At 41.8% G+C, this 27,816-nt stretch overlaps 1 long non-coding RNA gene across 1 annotated transcript; it reads left to right on the forward strand.

The window, feature by feature from the left end:
- The first annotated feature begins 7,879 nt into the window (after positions 1-7,879).
- Positions 7,880-26,186, forward strand: LOC144672344 (uncharacterized). Its single transcript, XR_013574097.1, has 3 exons — positions 7,880-8,017; positions 8,691-8,774; positions 24,657-26,186. It is a non-coding gene; the product is annotated as an uncharacterized LOC144672344 (long non-coding RNA).
- The last annotated feature ends 1,630 nt before the right edge of the window (positions 26,187-27,816 follow it).

A 27,816-nucleotide genomic window follows, 5' to 3' on the forward strand; every position in this document is an offset into this window, starting at 1 on the left:
GCGATTTCCGGCCTAAGTGTTAGTTGGATTTGGGGTTTCTTTGTTATTGGGCTTTCTGGGTTCAGTGTTAGTGGAACTTGGGGTTTCAGTGTTAGTGGGATTTGTGGGTTCAGTGATAATGGGATTTGTGGGCTCAGTGTTAGTGGGGCTTGGGGGATCAGTGTTAGGTGGTTTGAGCTCCATGTGTTAGTGGGATTTGGGGGTTCTTTGATATTGGGATTTGGGGTTCAGTCAATGTGGGATTTGGGGGTTCTGCACTTGTGGGACTTTGGTTTCAGTATTAGTGGGATAGGGGGGTTCAGTGTTAGTTGCATATCAGACCTAAATATTATTGAGACATGTGGTTTCTGTGTTAGTGGGGTTTCATTGAGGTGGTTTGAGACTCACGTGTTAGTGGGATTTGTAGGTTCAGTGTTAGTGGGATTTGTAGGTTCAGTGTTCATGGGACTTGGTGATTCAGTGTTAGTGGGATATCTGGGTTCAGTGTTAGTTGAATTGGGGGTTCATTGTTAGGGGTTTGAGGCCTAACTGTTAGTGGGATTTGTGGGTTCAGTGAAAGTGTGGTTTGGGAGTTCAGTGTTAGTGGGAGTTGGGAGTTCAGTGTTAGGGTTTTGAGGCCTAAGTGTGAGAGGGATATGTAGGTTCAGTGCTGGTGGGAGTTGGGGGTTCAGTGTTATGGCTTTGAGGCCTAATTGTTCGCAGGATTTGTGGGTTCAATGAAAGTGTGGTTTGGGGCCTAAGTGCTAGTCAGATTTGTGGGTTCTGTGTTAGTGTAATTTGTGGGTTCAGTGTTAGTGGGACTTGTGGGTTCAGTGTTAGGTGGTTTGAGATCCATGTGTTACTGGCATTTGTGGGTTCAGTGATATTGTGATTTGGGGGTTCAGTCAATGTGGGATTTGGGGTTCTGTATTTGTGGGACTTGGAGGTTCAGTATTAGTGGGATATGGGTGTTCAGTGTTAGTGGGATTTGGCGTTTCACTGTGTTAGTGGGATTTGTGGGTTCAGAGTTAGTGGGATTTGGGTGTTCAGTGAAAGTGAAGTTTGGGGCCTAAGAGTTAGTGGGATTTGTGGGATCTGTGATAATGCGATTATAGCCCTAAGTGTTGGTTGGATTTGTGGGTTCAGTGATAGTGGAATTTTTGGGTTCAGTGGTAGTGAGGTTTGGGGCCCACATGTTATTGGGATTTGTATGTTCAATGATAGTCGATTTTGGAGCCTAAGTTTTAGTGTGATTTGTGGCTTCAGTGAGAATGCGGTTTGGAGTTTAAGTGTTAGTAGGATGTGTGGGTTCAGGGATAGTGGGATTAGGGGTTTCACTGAAAGTTGTGCTTTCATGTCTACATGTTATTGCGATTTTTGGTTCAGTGATAGTGGAATTATTGGTCTAAGTGTTAGTGGGATTTGTGGGTTCAATGTTATTGGGATTTGGGGGTTCAGAGATAGTGTGCTTTCAGGCCTAAGTATTTGTGGGACTTTGTGCCTCCATGTTCATGGGGTTACGGGTTTCAGTAATGGTTGGACCTAATGCCTCGGTGTTAATGGGATTCAGTAATAGTGATGTCTCAGGCCTATATATTTCTGGGATTTTGGGGTTCAGTGTCAGTCGAATTTGTAGGTTCAGTGATTCTGTGATTTCGCACCTAAGTATTAGTGGGATTTGTGGGTTTAGTGTTAGTGGGATTAGCGGGTTCATTGACAGTATGCTTTCAGGCCTACGTGTTATTGGGATTTGAAGGTTCAGTGATAGTGGAATTGAGACCAATGTTTAGCTGGAAATTGTGGGATCAATGATAATTATTTTAGGGGCCTAAGTGTTGGTGGGATTTGTGCATTCAGTGTTTGTGGGATTTGGGGCCTTAGTATTAGTAGGATTTGTGAGTTCAGTGATAATTGTTGGCGGATGCAGTGTTAGTGAGATTTGTGGGTTCAGTGAAATTGGGATTTGGGGCCTAAGTGTTAGTGGGGCTTATGGGTTCAGTGTTAGTGGGATTTGTGGATCCATTGATAGTTGCTTTTCAGGCCTCAGTATTAGAAGTATTTGGGAGTCCACTGACAGTGTGCTTTCAGGCCTACATGTTATTGAGATTTGGGTGGATTCAGTGACAGTGCGTTTTGAGGCCTAAGTGCTGGTGGGGTTTGCGGGTTCAGTGATAGTGAGGCTTGGGGCCCACGTGTTAGTGGGATTTGTGGGTTCTGTGTTTGTGGGACTAGTGATTTCAGTGATAGTGTGCTTTCGGGCCTACGTGTTTTTGGATTTGTGGGTTCAATGATACTGGATTTTGGGGCCTAACTGTTATTGAGATTTTTGGTTTCAGTGAGAGTGCGATTTGGAGTCTAAGTGTTAGTAGGATTTGTGCGTTCAGTGATAGTGGGATTAGGGGTTTCAGTGAAAGTATGCTTCGGTCCTATGTGTTATTGCAATTTGGGGGTTTAGTGATAGTGGGATTTGGCACCTATGAGTTAGTGGGATTTGTGGGTTTAGTGATAGTGGAATAATGGGCCTAAATGTTAGTAGATTTGTGTGTTCAGTGTTATTGGGATTTGGGAGTTCAGAGATAGTGTGCTTTCAGGCCTAAATATTCATGGGATTTTGTGCTTCCGTGTTCGTGGGGTTAGGGCTTTCTGTAATAGTTGGATCTCATGCCTCAGTGTTAGTGGGGTTTGGGGGATCAGTAATAATGATGTTTCAGGCCTCAATATTTCTGGGATGTTGGGGTTCAGTGTTAGTAGAATTTGTGGGTCCAGTGATGATGTGATTTGGTGCCTAAGTGTTAGTGGGATTTGTGGGTTCAGTGATAGTGGAATTTAGGGCCAAATTGTTAATGGGATTTGTATTTCCATTGATAGTTTATGTTCAGGCCAAAGTATTAGAGGGATTTGGGGGTTCCGTGATAGTGCGATTTGGCATTTCAGTGATTGTGTGTTTTGGTGTCTAAGTGTTAGTGGGATTTGTGGGTTCAATGATAGTGTGGTTTAGGGCCTAAGTGTTATTTGGTTTTGGAGTTTTGGTGTTAGTGGGATTTGTGGGTTCAGTGTTAGTGGGATTTGTGGTTCAGTGATAGTGTAGTTTGGGGTCTAAGTGTTAGTGGGATTTGTGGGTTCAGTGATAGTGTCGTTTGGTGCCTAAGTGTTAGTGGGATTTGTGGTTTCAGTAATAGTGCAGTTTGGGGCCTAGGTGTTAGTAGGATTTGTGGGTTCAGTGATAGTGTAGTTTGGGGCCTAAGTGTTAGTGGGATTTGTGGTTCAGTAATAGTGCAGTTTGGGGCCTGAGTGGTAGTGAGATTTGTGGGTTCAGTGATAGTGGGATTAGGGTTTCCAGTGAAAGTGTGCTTTTGGGCCTACATGTAATTGCAATTTGGGGGTTCAGTGACAGTGGGATTTGGCACCTAAGAGTTAGTGGGTTCAGTGTTATTAGGATTTGGGGGTTCAGGGATAATGTGCTTCCAGGCCTAAGTATTCGTGGGTTTTTTGGCCTCCGTGTTAGTGGGATATGGGGTTTCAGTAATAATTCTATTTCATGCTTCTGTGTTAGTGGGATTTGGAGGATCAGTAATAGTGCAGTTTCAGGCCTAAATGTAACTGGCATTTTGGGGTTCAGTGTTAGTAGAATTTGTGGGTTCAGTCATGGTCTGATTTGGTGCCTAATTGTTAGTGGGATTTGTGGGTTAAGTGAGAGTGCGGTTTGGGGCCTAAGTGTTAGTGGGTTTTTTGTTTCGGGAGTTCGGTGATAGTGGCATTAGGGGTTTCAGGGAAAGTGTGCTTTCGGGCCTACGCATTATTGCGATTTGGGGGTTCAGTGATAGTGGGTTTTGGCGCCTAAGTGTTAGTGCAATTTGGGGTTCAGTATTAGTGGGATTTGGGGGTTCAGTGATAGTGTACTTCCAGGCCTAAGTATTCATGGGATATTGGGCTTCCATGTTAGTGGTGTTTGGGGTTTCACTAATGGTTGGATTTCATGCCTCAGTGTTAGTGGGATTTGGGGGATCAGTAATAATGATGTTCAGGCCTAAATGTTACTGTCATTTTGGGGTTCAGTGTTAGTAGAATTTGCGGGTCCGGCAGTTGTACCATCTTAATCACATTAAAATGCGGTGTGATGGGGTAAGGACAGGGTAATAATGTTTATTGTAAGCCACTGATATGCAAAATTAGCTCGGTTGAGAGGCACATCCTCTTCCAGTCTCAGCTCTTTCAGGTGAAGATGGAGTTGCTCTGAAAAGAGCCTTTGGGTCTAGATGTGTGTCTTTTTCATATTATATTATATTTTATCATTGAATCATAAAATAATGCAGCACAAAATTAGCCAATTGCACAAATAACGAATGTCCCGCTCTTTGAATCATAGAAATGTACTGCACGCAAGGAGGTTATTTGTCGTATCTTGCCTAGATTTATCAACAAAAAGCCATCAAGTGTAATCCCTGTTATGGCTGGTGGATGAAAAATGCCAAGCTACCCAAATCCCAGAAGGAAACTTAAAGCAGCTGCCACAGCATTTGCACCTTACAAACTCAAAATGAGGTCCCTCTCGCTTTGCCTGGTGTCTGGTTAAGTCTATTGGGTTGCTGTTGCCTTAATGCTGATTAATTTGGAAAATGGTTAAAAGTTATGAAAGTAGTACATTTGTAATCATGTATATGTGTTTAGTGTGTTGTAATTTAACCAAATATTTCATTGAGTTTAGTATGAAATATTTCAAGAGATGGCTGTCTGATTCCTGAATTTAGAGCTGCATCTCAAATATACCACTTAAAATATAGGTTATAACAGTTATTTAAAGGTTCCCTCTGAGATTTTTAAATAAATCAGTTTTAGCGTCTGCTGGGTCCTAACAGGGACTTAATTAAATTAAAGGCAGCAGGTCTGAAGGCTTTGATGTAATGGAAGATGAGCTAGGTTTGAAATGTTAAATAAGTAATCATCGGTGTAAAGGCAACATTTGGTTTTTCCTTAAAATTCAAAATGAGGTTCCTCTCAATTTGGTTTCTGTGGAGACAGTTGTAGGCTTACAACTACTTTGATCTTACATTGCCTCTGCCCCTCACACAAAGCTTCTGTCTGTTATGTCCAGCACAGCTCATTGAATGTAACTTCTCACTGTATCACCCGCTTCTTTGAACTCCACCTCTTCTAACAATAAAACCACTTTCATAGTTCCAAATTTATAAGTAGTATAAACGTACTGCTTGGTCTCTGCTAGCTAGGTGGTAGCTTTCACCCCTCTTCTTGAAGGCGCTATTCAAAAATGCAAATGGACTCTGCCTCTCTTACATCTCAAAACTAGTACACTTCAAAGCACACAAGACTAGCTGGATTTAATCCAATTAAGACACACCCACAGAATAAACCTCGATGTTAAAAGAAAAATATGTTCCAATAATACTATATACATTAATAGCTTCATGGCAGTCCCACACACAAACACACATGCATACCTACACACAGGCCTATAGGTATAGATCCTACTTTACAAGAAATTCCAATAGTATTATGAAAATTATTGGATCTTCCTGACAATCGCACTTTCCAGCCTTTGGTCAATAGATTTGCAAGTTACACCATATTGCAGCAAGATTCTCTCCACCAATATTCATTACAAACCTACCGACTCCCACAGCTACCTCGACTACAGCTCCTCATACCCCACTTCCTGTAAGGACTCCATCCCATTCCTCGGTTCCTTCACCTCTGTCGAATCTGTTCTGATGATGCCACTTTGCAAACCAATGCTTCTGACATGTCTTCCTTCTTCCTTAACTGAGGTTTTCCACCCACAGGCATTGACAGGGCCCTCAACCGTGTCCAGCCCATCTCCCGCGCATCCACCCTCACACCTTCCTCTCCCTCCCAGAACCAATGTATCGTCCCCCTTGTCCTCAGTTTTCACCCCACCATCCTTCGCATTCAAAGGATCATCCTCCGCCATTTCCAGCATGATGCCACCACCAAACACATCTTCCTGTTAGCTCCCTCCACTCCCGCCCATCGACATTCCGTAGGGAACATTCTCTCCGGGACACCCTGGTCCACTCCTCCATCACACCCAACACCTCAAACCCCTCCCATGGCACCTTCCCATGCAACCACAGAAGGTGCAATACCTGCCCATTTACATCCCCTCTCCTCACCGTCCAAGGGCCCAAACACTCCTTTCAAGTGAAGCAGCATTTCACTTGCACTACCCTCAATTTGGTCTACTGTATTCACTACTTCCCGTGGGGTCTCCTTTACATTGGAGAGGGAAAACACAGACTAGGTGACTGCTTTGCGGAATGCCTTCAGTCTGTCTACAAGCATGACCCAGACTTCCCTGTCGCTGGCCAATTCAACACAGCACCCTGCTCTCATGCCCACATGCCCATCCTTGGCCTGCTGCAATGTTCCAGTGAAGTTTAACGCAAACTGGAGGAACAGCATCTCATCTTCCGACTAGGCACTTTACAGCCTTCTGGACTTAACATTGAGTTCAACAACTTCCATTCATGAACTCTCTCCTCCATCCTCAACCCCTTTTTGATCCCCTTTTTTCTAATATTTAGTTTTTAAATTTTAACATATTTTTCTCCCTTATTTCTTTTTTTTAAAAAAAAAATCTAAGTTTATTTCCATTCATTGTTTTATCCCTACTTTTTTTAGACTATTTTGATCTTTTCTTCCACACCATCCCATTCCCCCATCTCAAACCCTCTAGGGTCATCTGTCACTTGCTCATCCTACTTTCCACACTTAAAGTCACCATTAGCAACTCTTTTAACCAGTATCACCACCATCAACACCCCTTTGACCTTTTGTTTATGACATCTTTCACAATCTCTCCTTTGTCTCCACCTATCACTGGTCTTCTATCCAGCTTCGCCTGTCCCCCCCTCCCCCTTAAACAGTATATATTTCACCACATTTTTACTTCTCTTCAGTTCTGAAGGAGAGGCATCTGGACTTGGAACACTAACTCTGTCTTTCTCTGCACAGCTGCTGTCAGACCTGTTGAGTTTTTCAAATCATTTTTGTTTTTGTTTCAGATTTCCAGCATCTGCAGTACTTTGCTTTAATCTTCTTTAATTAAAAAAAAAAATTTGCCGCTTCATTTCAAAATTCGTTCACATGTTGTCATAAACTCAAAGTGCCATCGCTATAGCATAGATTTAAGGTAAGGGGTAGGAGGTTTAGAGGGGATGTGAGGAAGAATTTTTTTCACCCAGAGGGTGGTGGGAATCTGGAACTCACTGCCTGAAAGGATGGTAGAGGCAGAAACCCTCATAACATTGAAGAAGTATTTGAATGTGCACTTGCCATGCCATGGCAAACAAGGCTATGGGCCTAGTGCTGGAAAATGGGATTAGAAGAGTTAGGTACATGTTTGACCGGCACAGACTGGATGGGCCGAAGGGCATTTTGCTGTGCTGTAGACCTCTGTGACTCCATCAAGCTAAAAAATTTCACATTGGAAACATGTGGATGAAAATAATGTTGTGTCATTTTTACTTCAGCAGGGACCTGCTTCTGTGCTGGAATTAGTTCTAAGAATTCCATGGAGAGGATGGTAAATAAGTGACTCGATGGGCAGAAGGGCCTTTTTCTGTGCTGCCTATCTCTGTGACTCTATGAATGTGATTAAGCAGTTTCCAGCCAGAGGACGTGTCTTGTTTCCTGGACCATTGTGACGTCTGGATTACGCACAGAAATTGACGCAAGGAAAAGTGAGCATGCGCCAAAGACAAGCTGTTACCACCCACACCACCCAACACACACATAATCCTGGAAACTGACAAGAGAGGCGCATGCGTGTACCTCTCCCCTTGCACTGCCAGCGGGGACTATTTGTGGAGTTACTCGATTCCGCATCGCTGGACACAGCAGGGGTAGGGGTGGCAGCCTCCTTCCAGCAGCACCTCGCCTTGTGACCGCCTCCTCGGGTGGCGTTAGACAGTCTGGTTCAGATGCAGCCGACTTCAGAGTGCGAGCAGGAAGTGCTACCGGGACATGGAGTGAGCTGGGCAGCGAGGGACCCCCTCTGTTGGTGAGTCAATATTCTTGCTCTGAAAACCATTGCCCCAGAGGAGAGTCCTGGTCGCGTTATGTGGCAGCGATTCGTGAGAATTGAACTGAGTGTCGGGTTTCTCAAAGTGCACCTAGAAGTGTGTAAAAAAAGACTCTCTGTATAAAAGAAAATCTGTTTCAGAGCATTGGATCCCCCAGAAGTGTGATGTTGGTGATTGAGAGCTATATTAACGCTACATCAGGGGCTAGGACATTATGTTCATAACAAAAGCCTTGAACTCAATTTCAACAGAAAACAATGGATGTGTAACACTTGCTTATATCCGTGGAAGTGAATACGAATTTGTCAAATGTCCTTTAGGAGTTGGAGATGTGAACCTTGACTAATTCGTAGCTATTGTCCTGTCTGATAAAGACCCAGCCTTGGACCAGTGCACGGTTTTAGGTTGTGAATAAATATTGAAAACTCACTATGTATCACTTTCCTTTAAAATAACACTGGTGTTCTGAAGCTGAGTGCTCCAGCATTGCAGTGCTGCCAGACATTGCAAAGTTTGCATCTCTGCTTTCCCTCTCCAAATAGTGTAACTTATTAGGAACAGGCATATTAGTTTACAGCTCAATTGATATTCTCGTCTGCAACTTGCTCTGTGGAGTAACATATATTATTTTCATTCCCAATCTCTTCACAGTGTCCTTCGCTAGGCACAGACTAGTTGGGATTGTTACTACATTGGGGGTGCAGGAAGACTACAGTCAACTCCTCCTGACAAACGGTAGGTGGACTATCTCCCAAATCACACTAGCACAGAACTGGCATCACTTGTACTGTTATGGGCAGGTGAAGCAGAGAGCCTCACAGAGATACAAAGTTCTTGAGCCACACTGTAAATCCTGCGGTGACCCAGAGCAGCAGAATCAGATACAATTTAACCGTAAAAAACAGTCATGCTCACAGGTTCCCTTTTGACTCTCTCGGTCAGACACAAGAACAGATGCACACTAATGTGGTACCAGTTCACATTTTTTCGGCTGCATGTGTATTCTTAAAATGAACGACCCCCACACCCCAGAGTAAATGAGGTCATTGCTTGAACCAACACAACTCCAGAGACAGAAACAAATAATCTCAAACAATCACTGATATACTGAAGGGGGAGGATAAGGGGGGAGGGGGTGAGGGGGTGAGGGAGTTGAGAACTGCATCTATCAGTTACGTTGAGCAATAAAAGTGGTGCTTCTACAGTGCATTCGATTATTATTGTCATCAACTATCCAAATTTAGATTCCAGTCCCAAATTACCAACATATCATAGAATTAGAGGATCAGAAAGAGGACATCCAGACCTTCTAGCCCATCTGTTCTGCCAATTACACGTCGTAGTTTTGCAACTCAACTCCATTTATCTACTTTCCATCCATGTGTGTGGATAAATATTCCCAGAAACATTTCTATGTTGAACAGTAGCCATTCAATGTTGAATGATTTACAGTGATAGGATCAATTTCTGAAAATTAAGTGAGGGTTTAAAACTGTATCATTGAGCAGTGTAATCTAACCGTTACCATTAGCATCTCCCGGGCAGTCTTTGTGATGCAAGACTCGAGTTATGAGCTGTACTCATTTTTCTGGTATATACTTGATTTTATTGTATCTGTGTTGCTATATTTGTTGTGAGAGCTTGTGATTTATGCTGTATCTGTGATATGTGAATTTGGTTTTCATTTGTCTCCCTGTTTACAGCTTGACTTCCAGCCTATTTCTTTGAGTGGGGGATTCATGCTGTATCTATTAGTGGCTGAGAGTGTATCTGGGAATTCCTTTTTCTTTTATTATGTGCAAGTCTTTTTTGGCGCTGTGGGTGTGTGTGTGCCATTAATTACGCGTCTGATGCTTCTGGTCCTACATCTGGGTGAGATGTATTCAATATCTGTCAGTCTCCAGTACTGTGGTTCAATTTGGATTGCATATTATATCACTCAATCAATGATAACTGCTCGATGGATCATTTCAGTACTTCTGAACTGTTCGTCAGATTTGGATTTGATTTGTATCAGTTCATCGTCTTATTTTCTACGTATTTCATTCGGAAAAAAAAAGATGCACTGTCTATGGTACAGAATGCATGAGAAATTAATTCTTTAGTACTACATCCATCGATTCCTGCCTGATTGTTGCCAGACAATTGTGGGAGTCAGTGTGTTGCTATCGTATTTTGGGTTTTTTTAGTGTGCTGTTTTTTTCTGAATGTAACTTACTTCAACGCATCAAGGTCCCAATTAGTTCTGTATTCTGATCCTGGTAGTATAATTCTTGATTCCAGACGAACAAATCATATTATAGGCCAGGAATCATACAGATGATTCTGCATTACCTCCGATCAAATCAGCATTCAGCAACTGGATCATTTCTAGACTACCATGGAATACCACAGACACTAGTAATTCTATACTCTTTTGAAAACAAAAACCATTCAAAAGTATGGGAGTATCATACAGCAGGCATCTCACGCTCATGTGCAGTAGCAGTCCGCAGAAAGTGTCACAGTTATTGTGGGATTATACAGGCACTGCATATCTTGCTTTCCCATGTATTAACAGGGTGGCACTTGCACTGCTTTGGATTATTACAGACACTGTCAATCCATATACATGTGTAGGACAGACCAGCTACATATCCACATGACAATTTTAGGGAAAGACCAAGAATCAGTCCCTCCATATGTCCTACACATATGTTTTGTTGAACTCGAATATAATTTCAAACCAGAATTCAGGTCAAGAGAATCAGGCTTCATATAGAACGTTAGTTCACTGAGTCATATTGGAATACATAGACAGATATAACACATTTTTTAAAAAGTCTCAGGTATACAAACAGAAGCTTTTTCAATAGAAGAGAGTTGCTGAAAGAGCCAAAATGCATAAATTGGCTGTGAATTGTATCTGTTCCATGAAGCCATAATCTCGGACAATATCAGAGACTAAACATTTTTTTTAAGCATACACTCAAAGGACAGATGTTGTTAGGTGTCAAATCAATCCAGTATTTGTAGAAAATATAAGCAAGTGACAGATACAGAAATAATACCTAACTAAAATAAACAAAATATGATAGCAACATACTGAATCCCACACTTATATAGCAACAATCAGACAGGAATCAATGGATGTAGTACTATAGAATAAATTTCTCATGCATTCTGGACCATATACTGTGAATCATAATTTTCTGAATGAAATACATAGAAAATAATAAGACCAACTGATTCAAATCAAATCCAAATCTGATGAATGGTTCTGAATCACTGAAATGATCCATCGTGCAGTTATCATTGGTTGAGAGATATAATATGCAATCCAAATTGAACTACTGTACTGGGTACTGACAGATATGGAATACATCTCACCCAGATGCAGGACCAGACAGCATCAGACACATCATTAATGGCACACACACACCTACAGCACCAAAGAAAGACTTACACATAATAAAAGTAAACAAGTTCCTACATACACTCACAGGCACTGTGAGGGAGTTATAGATATAGCATGAATCCCCCAGTCAAAAAGAAAGGGCTGGAAGGCAAGCTGTAAGCAGGGAGACTAATGAAATTCAAATTCACGTATCACAGATACAGTTTAATCACAAACTCTCAACAAAATAGCAGTGCAGAAAAAATAACATTGGGTATATGGACCAGAAAAATGAGTACAGCTCACAACTCAAGTCTTGCATAACAAATACTACCCCAGAGATGCTAACTGTAACATTTAGATGACAATGTTGAATGGTACAGTTTTAAACCCTCACTTAAGCCTCAGGAACTGCCACTTCAGTCACAGATACCAGAAGCCAACAGGAAGAGCATGAGATATGCATTGCTACTCCAGAGATGAACAGTATGTCACAAACACATATATACCAGTGCTTGACAGGTACTGGATGTAATATGCATTCACAGCTCCAAAACTAAGTGTATCGAGAATAACCTACTTTCATATCACAGAATCTTACAGACACAGAATGGGACATGCTTGAGAGTGACAGGTGTAAATGAAAACTGACACTCAAATGACAAAGACTGGCATGCACACTCGAGAACTCACAATCACATTCCAGAATGTGACCGATAATGAAAACAACACATATTCACAAACAGGAAACTGGCAGGATCATGTTAAAGTCGACACTGCTAAATTGCAGACTGGTAGGGCCAAAGAAAATAAAATAATGTAACGAAGCCTGCAGGATGCAAAGCAGCACTCTCATGCCAAGAACTGGCAGCTCCACTAGACAACACACACTCACATAATAGAGCATGAAAGACACAGAGGAAAGACACTCAGAAATTGACAGGGATAGATTAGCTTCCAAATATAAAACAACGGAAACTGTCAGATACTGAATAAATCCTACACCCATAGGTTAAATCTTAAAGGCAAAGTGTCCAATAAAAAAAAATCACACACAAAAAAGGAACAGGTACTAATTAAACTAGCATTCACATACTGGAGACTGAGTGGAAGAGTTTCCAGTACACAATGATGTAGCAGACCATGACACAGATTCAAAAGTACAATTGTATTGCAAGGATTGGCAGGCAGCGGTGAAAACATATACTAACATGCCAGGGATAAATTAAAATCCAAATACATGACAACAGCCACCAACAGGTACTGAGTAAAACCCCAAAACCACAAACCTGAACCTTAGAGGGACAGAGTAAAATGTACCCTCACTTTGCATTGATTGACAGGTGTAAAGGGAAAACTATTGTCTCTTATCAGAAATGAAAATGCAAATGCACGCACACAGGGAACTGAGAGACAAACAGAACAAACACCAAACAAATAAGAGTTACAGTGTTAAATTCATTATTAGACACCAGGGACTGAGCAGTAAATGATACAAGGTACACCCTCATACCAGAGACTGATGGGGAGACATTAAAATACACACATACCAGAAACCAGCAGATATAGAATAAACATACATTAGTTTCTGCCATGTGATGGTTAAGTACATAAAACTAATCACTAACATACAGAAACTGTGCAATACAGAGAGTGTCTGTCAAGGCAGTGTTGGGTTCTATCAGGGCAGTCAAATGTGCACATTCTCATATGAACAGCTGAAGGATACAGAATGATACTCAGTCTCTCATACAAAAGGCTGAAAGGTACAGTAAGAAATTCACACCCATATGTCAGAAACTAGTACAGAGTAAGATGCACAATCGCATACCAGAGATTGACGGATATTTGTGTAAAATCTGCTTTCAGAAACCAGGAAATGGCAGGTGCAAAGTGAAACATGCAGTTAGACACTAGAGACTGACAGAGACATGGCAAAGCGCACTGTCCTAGTAGAGGCGAAAGGATATAAGATAACTAGATAATTAAAGTTTTAAAAAAAACATGCACATCAATCAGAAACTGACAGACACAAAGAAAACTAAAATCACCTCATAAACTGAATGGTTTGTGGGTGTCTGGTTTGTTCACAACCGGAAATTGAAGGAGAGATTTTGAGTACTGGAGCCTGACAGGGTCAAAGCAGAGCATAAACACCCTTAGCAAAGACTGACATAAACAGAGAATCACCCACAGCCTCATACCAGAAAGGGAAACAGGTGAGGAATAGAAGGAATACATGGAATTGGGCAGGGGAACTCTCATGCTAGGCACTGCATGGTACAAAGCAAAACAGCAATCACAGATCAGAAATGAGCATTTTCAGAGTGAATCAGCACTCCTATACCTCAGAGTAATTGGCATCATAGAAAAACACATGCAGATCTCACAAAACAAATAGGCATTGTTTAAAACTTCACTTAAATGCCAGCAAATATAAAACAACAGACACTGACTAAAACATTCACTGCCCTATCAAAAACAGGCAGGTATTGAGTAAAACCAACAATTACATTCGAACAGGAACACATTAGAACTTGCACACACTTAGCAAATGTTGAAAGATACCGGTAAAAAGAAAAAAAAAACACTCGTATGATAAAGTGACAGGTAAGGAGTAAAACACACCTGGACCTCATGTTGTCATGAACAGAGTAAATAAAGCAAAATTTTCTACCAGAAGCTGACAGCTATTTAGTGAAAACCAATATTATACATCAGCATCTGCGAAGTACATTGCAGAACAGTCACATACCAGGGAGTGAACACATTGCACAATGGGTACCACAAACTGCCAGATATGGAATAATACAGAAACTCAGAGTCAGACCAAAATCCAAACAAGCAGAGCAAGGACAGACAGAGACAGAAAATCCAATACTCCTATGTCAGAAACTGAAATGCACCATGTCAAAATCAGACACACAATTCAGAACCTGGCAGGTACAGTGTAAAACCACACTTACATGATAGAATGTATCTCACTGATAGAATCATGCATACACCCACCAAAAACCATCAGGTATTGAGCAAATCTTGTAATCGCAAACCAGAAACAGTCAGAGACAGAAAAAAAAACAGAAATTGCAGCAACTGCCATATCCAGAGTAAACCCACCCCCGCATTAAGAAACTGGCAAGTACTGAGTAAACCATTCACTCACATAACTGAAAATAAATGAGGCAAAGTAACCCCTGCATGCAAAGGGCAAAGGAAAGTGGAGATACAGAAGGAAAAGCCCCACACCCATATTTAAAACTGGCGGTATATTAGAAAGTCCAGACTCCGATTTCTGCTCCCACCAGGTACAGATTAAAATCCAAGCTCATACCAGAAGCTGACAAGAACAGAACTAAAAACATGTTCAGGTACCAGAAGCTGACAACTGCCATAACATTGCAGAGACCCAGGTTAATGCTGTGGGGACCTGGGTTTGAATCCCATCATGACAGATGGTGAACTTTTAATTCACTAAAAATCTGGAATTGAGAGCCTGATGATGACCGTGAAACCATTGCCGATTGTCATATCTATAAAATGTCCTTTAGGGAAGGAAACCTGTTGTCCTTATCTGGGCCTGGCCTACATGTGATTCCAGACTCGAGCAATGTGGCTGACTGTTAAATGCCCTCTGAACAAGGGCAATTAGGGATGGGCAATAAATGTTGACCCAGCCAGAGACACCCACATCCATGAACAAATAAAAGGAAAAAGAGGAGAACAAATAACCACATCACAATAGCTGAAAGTTACTAAATAAAAATCACATTCCTGTATCAAAGACCGAGAGGCCGATCTAAAAATGCACACTCACACATACCTGGAAATGAAATGCGTGAAGGAAAGTTCAGAATCACATACTAGAGTCTGGCAGCTACAGTGTAAAGCACATAGGTACATACCTGGGATTGATAAATACAGCACAAAGCACACACTCGTATAGTAAACACAGACTCATAAAGAAAAAATAAACACAGACTCATTGGTTAGAAACTGACAGAAACAGAGAGAAAAACAAAACAGATACATATTCACATATCAGATCCTTATAAATACTGAAGAAATCACATGACCACAAAGTCCAAACTGAAGGGACAAATTTATAGCCATATTTACAAACTATAACCTGACAGGAATAGAACAGAACATAAACAGCCATAGAAAATATTGACAGATACAGGGAATACCACTCAGTCACATACCAGAAAGGGGAACATGTAGAGAACAACACACAATCACAAGTAAAAAAAAAACTGGGCACTATAAAGAGAAAAAGAAAACTGTTACCAGACACTAACATTGTAACACCACACTAATATATCATGTATCACTGACATTAATATTGTAACACCACAGTAAAAAATCATGTATCACTGAAATTAACATTGTAACACCACACTAATATATCAGGCATTGACAGTCTCAAATGGAAACCATACTTCCAAATTTAAGACTGACAGGTACCATATGATCTCAGCAATGGACAGGCACAGGGTAACAACACACACAAATGCCAGAAACCAATTGGTAAAGGTGAAAACATTCACTCAACTGCCAAAAAGTGGCATAAGGAGAAAAATCTGCATTCACATACCAGAGACTAACAGGGACAGAATTGATCATCCATGGATATGTCAGAGATTGAGAGATTCTAATACCCAGAGTCATATCCTGGATAGAACATACATTCGTCATATACCTGAAACTTAACAAGACAAAGAAAACTTCACCCAAAAAAGGAAAATAAAAATTGAAACAAATTGAATAGCCACACGCTTATATATAAAACTGACTGGTACATTATGAAGCACCCCACAAACTAATCTGAACATAATCGGTACATAATAAAACCTGCACTCACATTCCAGGGAGCTCAAAAATACATAGAAAAAAGATGCTTACAAATCAGAAACAGAAAATACAGAATAAAATCCCAAATCAAGCTAAGTCAAAAGTTACAGAGTACAATCTGCCAGGTTACACCAGTGAATGAGAGGTACATTACAACTTCCATACTCCTGTTCCAAGACCTGATAGGGAGAGAGGTAAAAACACACTCTACCTGAGACTGCTTCTGTATTAATCAAAATACACTCACATATCAGATTCTGACAGGAAAATAGTAAGAACCCTGCTGATCAGAATCTGAAATCAGCCAAAAAAATCCACAGTCCTATACAGAGACTGAGAGGTCGAATATAAAAATGACATACTCACATTTCCAGACATTAATGGTACAAAGCAAGTTAGAATCACATCCTAGAATCTGGCAGCTACAAAGGAAACAAAATCCTTTCCGATCAGTGAATGACAAGGGCAGAGTAACGTCTCAAAGTTACATACCAGAAACTCGATAAGTAAAGGTTAAAAACCACAACGACAGTCTAGATATGGACAGGCCAGTGTGAAACTCACACCCACATAGCCAGGTCCAGATACATATTAAAACTACACTCTCAAACCAGAAACTTGACAGGTACTCTGTAAGTCAGCACTCACATAGCAGAGCCTGTCAGATATAGAGTGGAAAATCTCTAATACACGAAAAAGACAGGTATTGAATAAAACACAAAATCAGCCAGCAGAAATTGACAGGTGCAGAGAAGAATCCTCACTCACATACCAGAGTGTGGCAGATATGGAATAAACCACACAAAGAGAGAAATATTGATTACGTATCACACGCACATGACAAAAGCAGACATGTGTAAAACAAAAAGATGCACACCTGCACCGTAACATGACATGTAAAGGATGACACATACAGGGTCACACCAGAAACTGAAAGGCACATCATAAAACACACCTTCACATACCAGAGACTGAGACACAGGGCAAAGTTAACACTCACATGCCAGGTGGTGGCCAATATGGGAGAAAAGATACACTCCCATATCAGACACTGACAGGGACATTATAAAACTGGGACTCTGATAGCAGGAACTGAATGGCACAGTATAAATCCCACACTCCTGCTACAGTGAATTGAGAGAAACATTATGAATTCCAGACTCTCATACAAGAGACTGACAACCCAAAAAAAACACTTCCCTGCCATACCTGGGACTAACAGGGTCAGAGTAAAACAAACACCTACACAGCAGAGACTAACACAAACAAAGTATTTTCTACATTAGGAAATGTCAGGTATGGAATGCACACTCTCGCATAGCAGAATCTAAAAGGGGGACAGTAAAACTCAAACACAGAGAAATAACTGAGATGTGTAGGAAAATCCACACTGCCCTACCAGTGACTGAGAGACAGATAAAACAAAATTCATACCCCCAGAAAGTGTCAAATAGTGTAAAGCTCTCACTCACACACCAAGAACTGGTTGCTCCAGATTAAAACATATACCCTCATACTGGGGACTGAAAGGGAGAGAGAAAAACACACTCAGATTGGCAGGGATAGATTATTATTCAAATATCCTGCAAACACTGATTGGTAGTGAAAACAACCTACCTCCACATTGCTAAATGTGACAGAGGCAATATATAACACAAAGTCACATACCAGGAACAGACAGGGACTAATTAAACCAGAATTCACATATCAGAGACTGACCGAGAGACAGCAGAACACAGAATACTGCAGTAGAGAGTGACAGTGGCAGAAATGGGGGGAAAAAAAAACAAATGCATGTAACAAGAACTGGCAGGTAGAGAATGATACAGGTACATTATACTAGGGATTGACAGAGATAGATTAATACCCAAACACAAGCCAAGAGATTCTAACAGGTACTGAGTAAAACCCAAATCCATATGTCTCAAAATTACAGTACTGGAGTAAAATCCATATTCACTTGATTGATGGATACAAAGGAAAATGTATTCTCCTGACTTAGAAACTGAATAAAATGCATATGCAGGAAAGAGACAGGTACAGAGTAAAATCTGTTATTGCACACCAGGGCCTGAGGAGGAGAGACTAAAATGCAAAATTGTATACCATAAACTGACAGGTATATAATTATCATACACTCTCCCAGCAGAAACTGAAGAAATTACATAAAAATCCATACTATAATAAACACATAGACACAAAAAAGTCAATTTCAGAGAAAACCCTCACTGCCATAACAAAGACACTCTGGTGCAGTAATAAACATGCACTCAGAGGAGTAGCTGAACTCACTTATCACAGGCTGAAAGTTACAGTTTAGAAGGTACTCCCATAATTCCAAAACTGACAGGTACAGAGTGAAATGAATAATTGCATACCAGAGACTGATAGATATGGATGTAAACCTGCACACAGAAATCATAAAATAGCAGGTACAGATTAAAACATGCAATTACATATGATGATGAAAACCAAAACACTCACCTAGTGGAAACTGACAGATACAGAATAAAACACAGACTCACATCAGAAACTGACCAGCAGAGAGAGAGAGAGAGAAAGGCACATGCCAGAAACTGGCCACTACTGAATCATTCACCCAATGACAAATTAGAAACTGAAGAAACAGTTTAAAAGCCACCCTTGCATACTGGAAACTGAGAGGGACATAGCAGAGCATAAAACAAAACAGAAAGCAAAGACAAACAGTCACACGGAATAACTCACAGTCCAAACCAGAAATGGGAACAGGCAGGGAGCAATGCACACTCACAAATAAATCACTTAGGAATATCAATGGTTGGGTGGGCATGGTGTGGACCTTCATATGAGACACAGTGAGGTACAATGTAAAACCCTGCTCACATATCTGAAATTGGCAGAGAACAGGCACAAATCTCAGAAACTGACAAACACAGTGTAAAACTGCCAGCAACAGGGTGTATTGTTTGAAACATTCAGCATCTACCACAAATGGGCATTTATTGAGCACAGCCTGCAATTGCACCCAAGAGACAAACAGGGACAGTGTAGAACATGTAAAAACATTGGAAAAACTAAAAGAGGCTGATTAAATCCCAAACACACAAGATATTGACAGGTGCTGAATAAAATTATGCACCCATACATGGGATAGTCATTAGCAGAGTAAGAATCAAAATTCTCCACCTTAGACTGACAGGTATTTAGTGGAATCCACTCTCACACACAGTGTCAGAATTACATTACAATATCCACACTCACATACTGAATCAACTGCACAATCCCTACCAGAGACTGTCAGATATGGAAGAAAACGTACGTTGGCATACCAGAGCTGAAGGAGCCAGAGAAACATCCATGCAAACATAGCAAAGACAGAGTGATGCAGAGAATGGCCCACACTCCCATGTCAGACACTGACACCAGCCTTATTGAAACCACACTCACAACTCAAACAGGCAGGTGCAGAGAAAAGCCACACTTACATAAGTGAATCCATCACTGATTCAATTATGGACCCACCCACCATAAAAAACCGGCAGTTACTGATTAGAATTTGAACTCACAATCCAGAAACTGTGAGGGACAAAGTAGAACATAAACATTATTTGCAGCAACTGCCACATACAGAATTAATCTACACTCAGACACCATAGACTGGCAAGCACTGTATAAATCATGTGCTCGTATAGCTGAAACTGAATGAGACAAAGGAAACTGTAGGTTCAGAAGGAAAATTAAAGCGGAGATATAAAAGGAAAAGTCACACATGCCAGACATGAAACTGGAAGGGACATTATGAAACTCACAATCACAAATCTGAACCGAACGGGTACAGATTTAAATCCACAGTCACATACAAGAAACTCTCAAGGAAGCGGGGGGTGGGCGGAACACAATTCACACATAACAGAAGCTGACGTCTGCAGAGTAAAAGCCCAAATCAGATAAGAAACTGAGAGTTACAAAGTAAAATTTAAACCAGAGAATGAAAGATGTATTATAAAACCCACACTGACATACAATGCTGATGGGGAGATTGTTAAATAGACAAATACCAGAGACCGTCAAATGCAGGAAAAAAAAACATACTCGCATAGCAGAAACTGAGGGGTATTGTATAAAACCCAGTTTATCCAAAGCTGAGAGGTACAGTATGAAAATACAGATTCACATGTTTGAAATTTAAATGCTCAGAGCAACATTCAGATTTACATAATAGAATCTGACAAGCACAGATTAAAACACAAAAAACATATTGGGAATTGACAGAGACATTACAAAACACACACACACACACACACACAGCCTATTCCCCAGAAAGTCATGGAGGTTGTGTCTTTGAATTTATTTAAAGCAGAGTTTGAAATATTTTTGTTAGGCAAGGGGATCAAGGGTTATGGGGGACAGAAAGGACAGTGGTGATGAGACCACAACTAGATCACCCATGATCTTATTGAATGGTGGAGCAGACTCGAAGGGCCGATATACCTATGTTTCTAACAGAGACAGACAGTAACAGAATAAAATACCAACTCATAGACCAGACACTGACAGATACAGGGAGAAATAAAAACACACATTCAAATGTCAGAATCTGAGAGGGACGAAATAAATCACACGAGCGCAAATCAGGAACAGAAAGAGCAGATTGAAAGCTGCACTCACCTGCTAGAGCCCAATGGAGAGCGAGAAGCACAGAAACATCCATAGCAAAGACTGACAGGTACACAGAATAGCCCAGGGTCACATACCAGAAAGGGGACGAGAAAGAGAACAATGGACAATCACCAGTAAAACACTGAGCAACATAAAATTCTTAAACAACTTTCTTACCGGACACTAACATATATATTTTCAAATCACACTTACATATCAGGAATTGGCATTTGCAGGGTAAACTTTCCATGCTTAAGTCTGTCAATTACCGTGGCAAAAATACACTCAGGTCTTAGAAGCTGATGGACATTGGGTAAAACCACACATATATGCAGAAACTGACTGGTACAGATTACAACACTTACCCAACTACTTAAAAGTGGTAGATATGGAGAAAAAGTGCAGGCACACACCAGAGCAGGGGCTGAACAGAACATGCATAGATATGGTAATGACTGAGAGAAGCCAAATAAAATACACTGTCATGTAAAACAAGTGGGCGAGCAATGTATGCAACATATATTCACATACCAGAAGCAGATTGAACTATGTAAGTTCCACACTCAAATGGAAAATTAAAACCTGAGAAACAAGAGGAAACTCCGCATGCATATAGACAAAACTGTCAGATACATTATCAAGGCTCCACTCACTAACCTGAACCTAACAGGCACACATACAAAAATACACACTCGCATGACACAAGCTCTCACATGGATAACAAGAACATGTTTACCAACCATATGCTGGCTGGTCCTGATTAAAATCCAAAATCATCCCAAAAGCTTGCTTCTACAGAGTAAAACTGGCCAGCACAGACAAGAGAATGACAGGTACATTATAAAATCCATATTCACAGATTAGGTACCTGTGGGAAGAGAGCTAAATACAACCATAGCAGAGGGGGATTGCTAGAGAAGAAAATATATACTCAAATAGCACACACTCTGACATGTAAAGAGTAAAACCCGCAGTCAATTATCAGAACCTAAAAGCTACCAAATAAAAAGACACATGCCCACATCAGTAACTGAATATAAAAAGACATGGTCCAATATCTGCAAAATAAAGTTTTTCATCATAACTCAGAATCACATCCTAGATACTGACGAGTACAGATTGAATGCACCATTAGTGTATCAGAGATTGACAAGCACAGAGTAAAACACAATATCACACACCAGAAACTAACAGGTACTAGTTTAAACCCATAATCACAAACCACATACCAACAGGGCAGTGTGAAACTCATACGCACGTGGAAAAGACTGGTTATAAGTTAGAAGCACACTCACAGACTACAAACTTGCCAGGGTAAATTAGCATTCTAATAGTAGAGTCCGAAAGAAACAGAGTGAAAATTATGTCATTTTCTGTAAATGACAGTAACTGGATTGAAGATACAATCAGCCAGCAGGAAGTGACAGATGCAGAGTAAAATCTTCACTGTGGGCATGCTTGATGATGATTGCACAATATTCAGCACCATTCACAGCTCCTCAGATACTGAAACAGTGTCCACATCCATGTCCAAATGCAGCAAGACCTGGACAATATCCAGGCTTGGACTGACAAGTGGCAAGTAACATCCACGGCACACAAGTGCCAGGCAATGACCTTCTCCAACAAGAGAACCTAACCACCACCCTTTGACATTCAATGACATGACCATCACTGAATTCCCCACTATCAACATTCTGTGGGTATCCATTGACTAGAAACTGAACTGGACCAGCCAAATAAATACCTTGGGTACAAGAGCAGGTCAGATGCTAGGAATCCTGTGGAGAGTAATTCACCTCCCAAGTCCCTAAGACTGTCTACCGTCTACAAGGCACATTAGGTTTGTGATGGAATACTCTCCACTTGCCTTGATGAGTGTAACTCCAACAACATAAGAAGCTTGACACCATCCAGGACAAAGCAGCCCCACCTGATTGGCACCCCATCCACAAACATTCACTAGCTCCACCGCCAATGCACAGTGGCAGCAGTGTGTGTACCGTATACAAGATACAGTGCAGCAAATCACCAAGGCTCCTTAGACAGAACCTTCCAAACCCATGACCGCTGCCATCTAGAAGGACAAGAGCAGCAGACTTATGGGGACACCATCACATGCAGGTTCCCCTATAAGCCACTCACCATTTTGACTTGGAAATATATCGCTGTTCCTTCAATGTCACTGGGTCAAAATCCTGGAACTCCCTACCTAACAACACTTTGCATAACTATACCACATGGACTGCAGCAGTTCAAGACGACAGCTCACCATCACCTTTTCAAGTGCAATTCATGATGGACAATTAATGCTGGCCTAACCGGACATACCCACATCCCATAAATGATTAAATATACACATGTTTAAAAAAACATGCATACCAGGTAGTGACAGAAACAGAATAAAATCCACAATCCAGAAACTGACAGTTACAGATTAGGTACCGCTCTCACATGACAGGAACAGATAGGTGCAAAATAAAAGATGCACTCTCACCATTCACTGACAAGTACAGTATGAAACTCAAAAGTCCCATACCAGTGATTGGGAGTTGCTTCATAAAACATATATTCACATAGTGGAGATGCACAGAGAGAGGAAAAATAGCACTCTTGTGCCAGAGCTGGCCAGGATGGAAGAAAACCAACACTCCAATACAAAACACAGGCAGAGACAGTATTAAACTGGAACTCTTGTTCCTGAAACTGAAAGATGCATTATTGCAATAACACTCCTACATGATTGAACTGAGAAGTACATATGGAGCCCACCCTCACACACCAAAGACTGACAGAGAGAAAGAAAAATCTATGTTGACTAACCAGGGAGGAAACAGGTGCAGAGCACACAACACACATACATAGCAGAGACAAACAGATACACAATAAAATCACATGTGTCTATGTTAGAAGAGGACAGGGACTGATTTGACACTCACACATACCAGAAACTGAAAGGGGCCAAGCTAATCCACTCATATACACCAAAACTGACAGACATAAAGGAAAATCTACACTGCCTTAGTCCAAAATGACAGAGGCAGAATGAGACCAAGGCCACGTACCAGAAACTGACAGACATAGTGTAAAATCCACACTCACTACCAGGGACTGATGCTACAGAATAAAATGCTGATTCACACAGCAGACATTGCCATGTAGAGAGAAATGAAAATGCCAATGGATATCGAAAAAAAGCCAAAAATCACAAACAAGATACTGCCAGCATTAGAATAAACAGAGATATATAAAGCACAGATTCACATTCAGCAAAATGTTATTTGTTCATGGGGGGTCAATAGCAAGGCCAGGATTTGTTGCCCATCACTAATTGCCCTTGAATTGAGTGGTTTGCTAGGCCACTTCAGAGGTAAAGCACATATGCTCTGGGTCTGGAGTCAAGTGTAGGCCAGACCGGGTAAGGACAGCAGATTTCCCTCCCTAAAGGACATTAGTGAACACGATGGGTTTTTTTTTGGCGACTTATGATAATTTCATGGTTCACTAGTAGTGAGACTAGTTTTCAACTCCAGATTGTAAAAATGATTTAAGTGAATTAAATTCAATTGTGAAACCATGTAACTAGATCATTAGCCCGGCCTCCTGGACTACCAGCCCACTTTACATTACCACTATATGTCACCGTCTCACCACCAACACCCCTTCCCAAACCCGCTAATGCAGGTGTAAAAATATCTGGTGATTTTTCCACTACTGCCAAATGATGAAACATTTTCATCCCAACACAGGGAAGTCCTCCAGAGGCCTGAGCATCAAGCATTCCTTCGTGAATGATCCCCCCCTGACATATTGCAAGACCAGCCACACCATCAGCTCCCCAAAGGTCCAGAGCTTTGTGCGGCCGCTGCTACCTGGGAAGTTGGCCAAAGAAGGTTGAAGAGAGGGTCAAAGGCCAGGACCAACTGCGCCAGCTTCAAGTAAAACTCCACTGTGCACTGTGGAAAACAAGAACAGTAGGGCTCTTTGAATAGCCATGTTCCAACTCTCTTGGCAGAGAGCTTTATCCATTTCAGCAACCCTTCGACTTGGAGTCTAGCGCCCCCCCCTCTGGATTGGGAGTTTCGCAGAAGTCAGACACTGTTAGTACAACCCATCGATTAAACATACCGGAGTGAACAGGAGAGTGACCTGGGGAACGGAAATAACATACAAAAACAAAAATAGCTGGAAAAACTCAGCAGGTCTGGCAGCATCTGCAGAGAGGAACACGGTTAACGTTTCGAGTCTGTATGACTGTTCGTCAGAACTATGGAAATATAGAAATGAGGTGAAATATAAGCTGGTTGAGGGAGGAGAGACAGGTAGAGCTGGATAGAGGACCAGTGATAGGTGGAGGCAAAGAAGAGATTGCCAAAGATGTCATAGACAAAAGGACAAAGGGGTATTGATGGTGGTGATATTAGCTAAGGAATATGCTAATGGTGACATTAAGGGTAGAAAGCAGGACGAGCAAGTGACGGATAGAGTTTGGTCTCTGCAATGTAGAGGAGATCACATTGGGAGCAGTGAATGCAGTAGACTAAATTGAGGGAAGTGCAAGTGAAATGCTGCTTCACTCGAAAGAAGTGTTTGCGCCCTTGGACGGTGAGGAGAGGGGAAGTAAAGTGGCAGGTGTTGCACCTTCTGCAATTGCATGGGAAGGTGCCATGGGAGGGGATTGAGGTGTAGGGGGTGATGGTGGAGTCGACCAGGGTGTCCCGGAGGGAACGATACCTGCAGAATGCCACCGGGGGGTCTGAAGGGAAGATGTGTTTGCTGGTGGCATCATGCTGGAGTTGGCGGAAATTTCAGAGGATGATCCTTTGAATGCGGAGCCTGGAGGGGTGTTAAGTGAGGACAAGGAGGACCCTATCATGGTCCTGGGAGGGAGAGGATGGTGTGAGGGCAGAGGCGCGGGAGGTGGACCAGACTCGGTTGAGGGCCCTGTCAACCACCTTGGGTCAATGAAGCGGAGTTAGAGAGGGGTCTCATCACCGACCTTTGAGAGAGACTGAGATACCAAGAGAGTGTGCACATATGTTTGTGTCTCTAAAAATATAGACCCTTAAAATTTGTAACATTACGTTAAAAAACATTGACTTGGAAATGCCAGAATGTGCATTAAAATTCAAGTGGTCTCCATACAACACATTCCAATCTCGATTCTCTCAGTGCAATTGAAATTCTCTTCAGATTTACAATATTCATTTCATATCAGACATACAGGCTGAGGGCAAAAGATTCAAATTGAAAATTAGAGGAAGTGCAATAGAATTCAACTTTTGGTGTTTACAATATACTTTTGTTTTTGGAAAATATACTTTATTCATAAAATATCTGGAAGAACATTACAAAACATCTTAAAATGGCCATCACAAAAAGTGTAATCATATTCAAGTTTTCCACATAGATCATGAGGTGATTCAATACAACCAATGAACATTACAGACATTTCAACATAGTCATTACAGTCAGACAATGCAATGGTACTCAGGTTATCGACATCGATCATGTTGCACTCTGAGGAGCTTCAATACAATTGTGATCCATGTAGTATTCCCTGCATACATTCAATGTGAGTCATACAGCCCAATGGGTCTATACAATTCCCAGGGCCTCGGTGCACTGTGGCAGAAAGGTCTTAGAAAGCTACCCTTCCCCATTGGGCCATTGCAGCAGCTGCCCCAAGCTTTAGTGCGTCCCTCAGCACGTAGTCCTGGACCTTGGAATGTGCCAGTCTGCATCACTCGGTCAGGGACAACTCATTATGCTGGAAGACCAACAAGTTTTGGGTAGACCAAAGAGCATCTTTCACCGAGTTGATGATCCTCCAGCTGCAGTTGATGTTTGTCTCGGTGTGTGTCCCTGGGAACAGCCCGTAGAGCACAGAGTCCTGTGTCACTGCGTTGTTCGGAATGAACCTCGACAGAAACCACTGCATCTCTCTCCAGACCTTATTTGCAAAGGCACGATCTACAAGGAGGTCAACAACGGTCTAGTCCCCACCACAGTCAACTCAAGGGCAGCGTGCAGAGGGGCTGAGACTCCTGACGTGTTGGAAGGATCTGACGGGGAGGGCCTTTCTCACCACCAGCCAAGCTACATCTTGGTGCTAGTTGGAAAGTTCTGGTAATGAGGCATTCTGCCAAATGACTTTGACAGTCTGCTCGGGGAACCATCCCACAGGATCCACCCTCTCCTTTTCCCTCAGGGCCTCTAAGACATTACGTGCCTACCACTGCCTGATGGGCTTGTGGTCAAAGATGTTTCTCTGCATCAATTTTTCCATGAGGTACGGCACGGTCCAACTACTTGGAGCGTTACGCGGCAGCATGACCAGACCCATCCTTCGCTACACCAGGTACAGGTAGAACCTCAGCACGTAGTGACACTTGGTGTTTGCATACCGAGGGTCTACTCACAGCTTGATGTAGCAGCACACAAAGGTGGCCATCAGTATGAGGGCGATGTTGGGCACTTTTTCTCCCCCTTTGTCTAGAGGCTTGTACATCGCATCCCTGCGGACACGATCCATTTTCGACCTCCAGATAAAGCGGAAGATGGCTCGGGTGATCGCCACCACGCAGGAGTGTGGAATGGGCCAGACCTGCGCCACGTACAGCAACAGCGAGAGTGCCTCACACCTGATGACCGGGTTCTTACCCGCAATGGAGAGGGAGCGTCGCTCCCACATGCCCAGTTTTCTTTGCACCATAGCCATTCGCTCCTTCCATTTCCTAACACATGCCCTGCTCCCTTTTGAACCATATCCCCAGCAACTTTAGTAGGCTTTTTTTTTGAAAAATATACTTTATTCACAAAATATCTGGAAGAACATTACAAAACATTTCAAAATCACCATCACCAAATGTACAATCAGATTCAACTTTTACACATGGATCATGAGGT

The sequence above is a fragment of the Cetorhinus maximus genome, chromosome 38 (genome assembly GCF_964194155.1).
Source record: "Cetorhinus maximus chromosome 38, sCetMax3.hap1.1, whole genome shotgun sequence".
Taxonomy (NCBI): domain Eukaryota; kingdom Metazoa; phylum Chordata; class Chondrichthyes; order Lamniformes; family Cetorhinidae; genus Cetorhinus; species Cetorhinus maximus.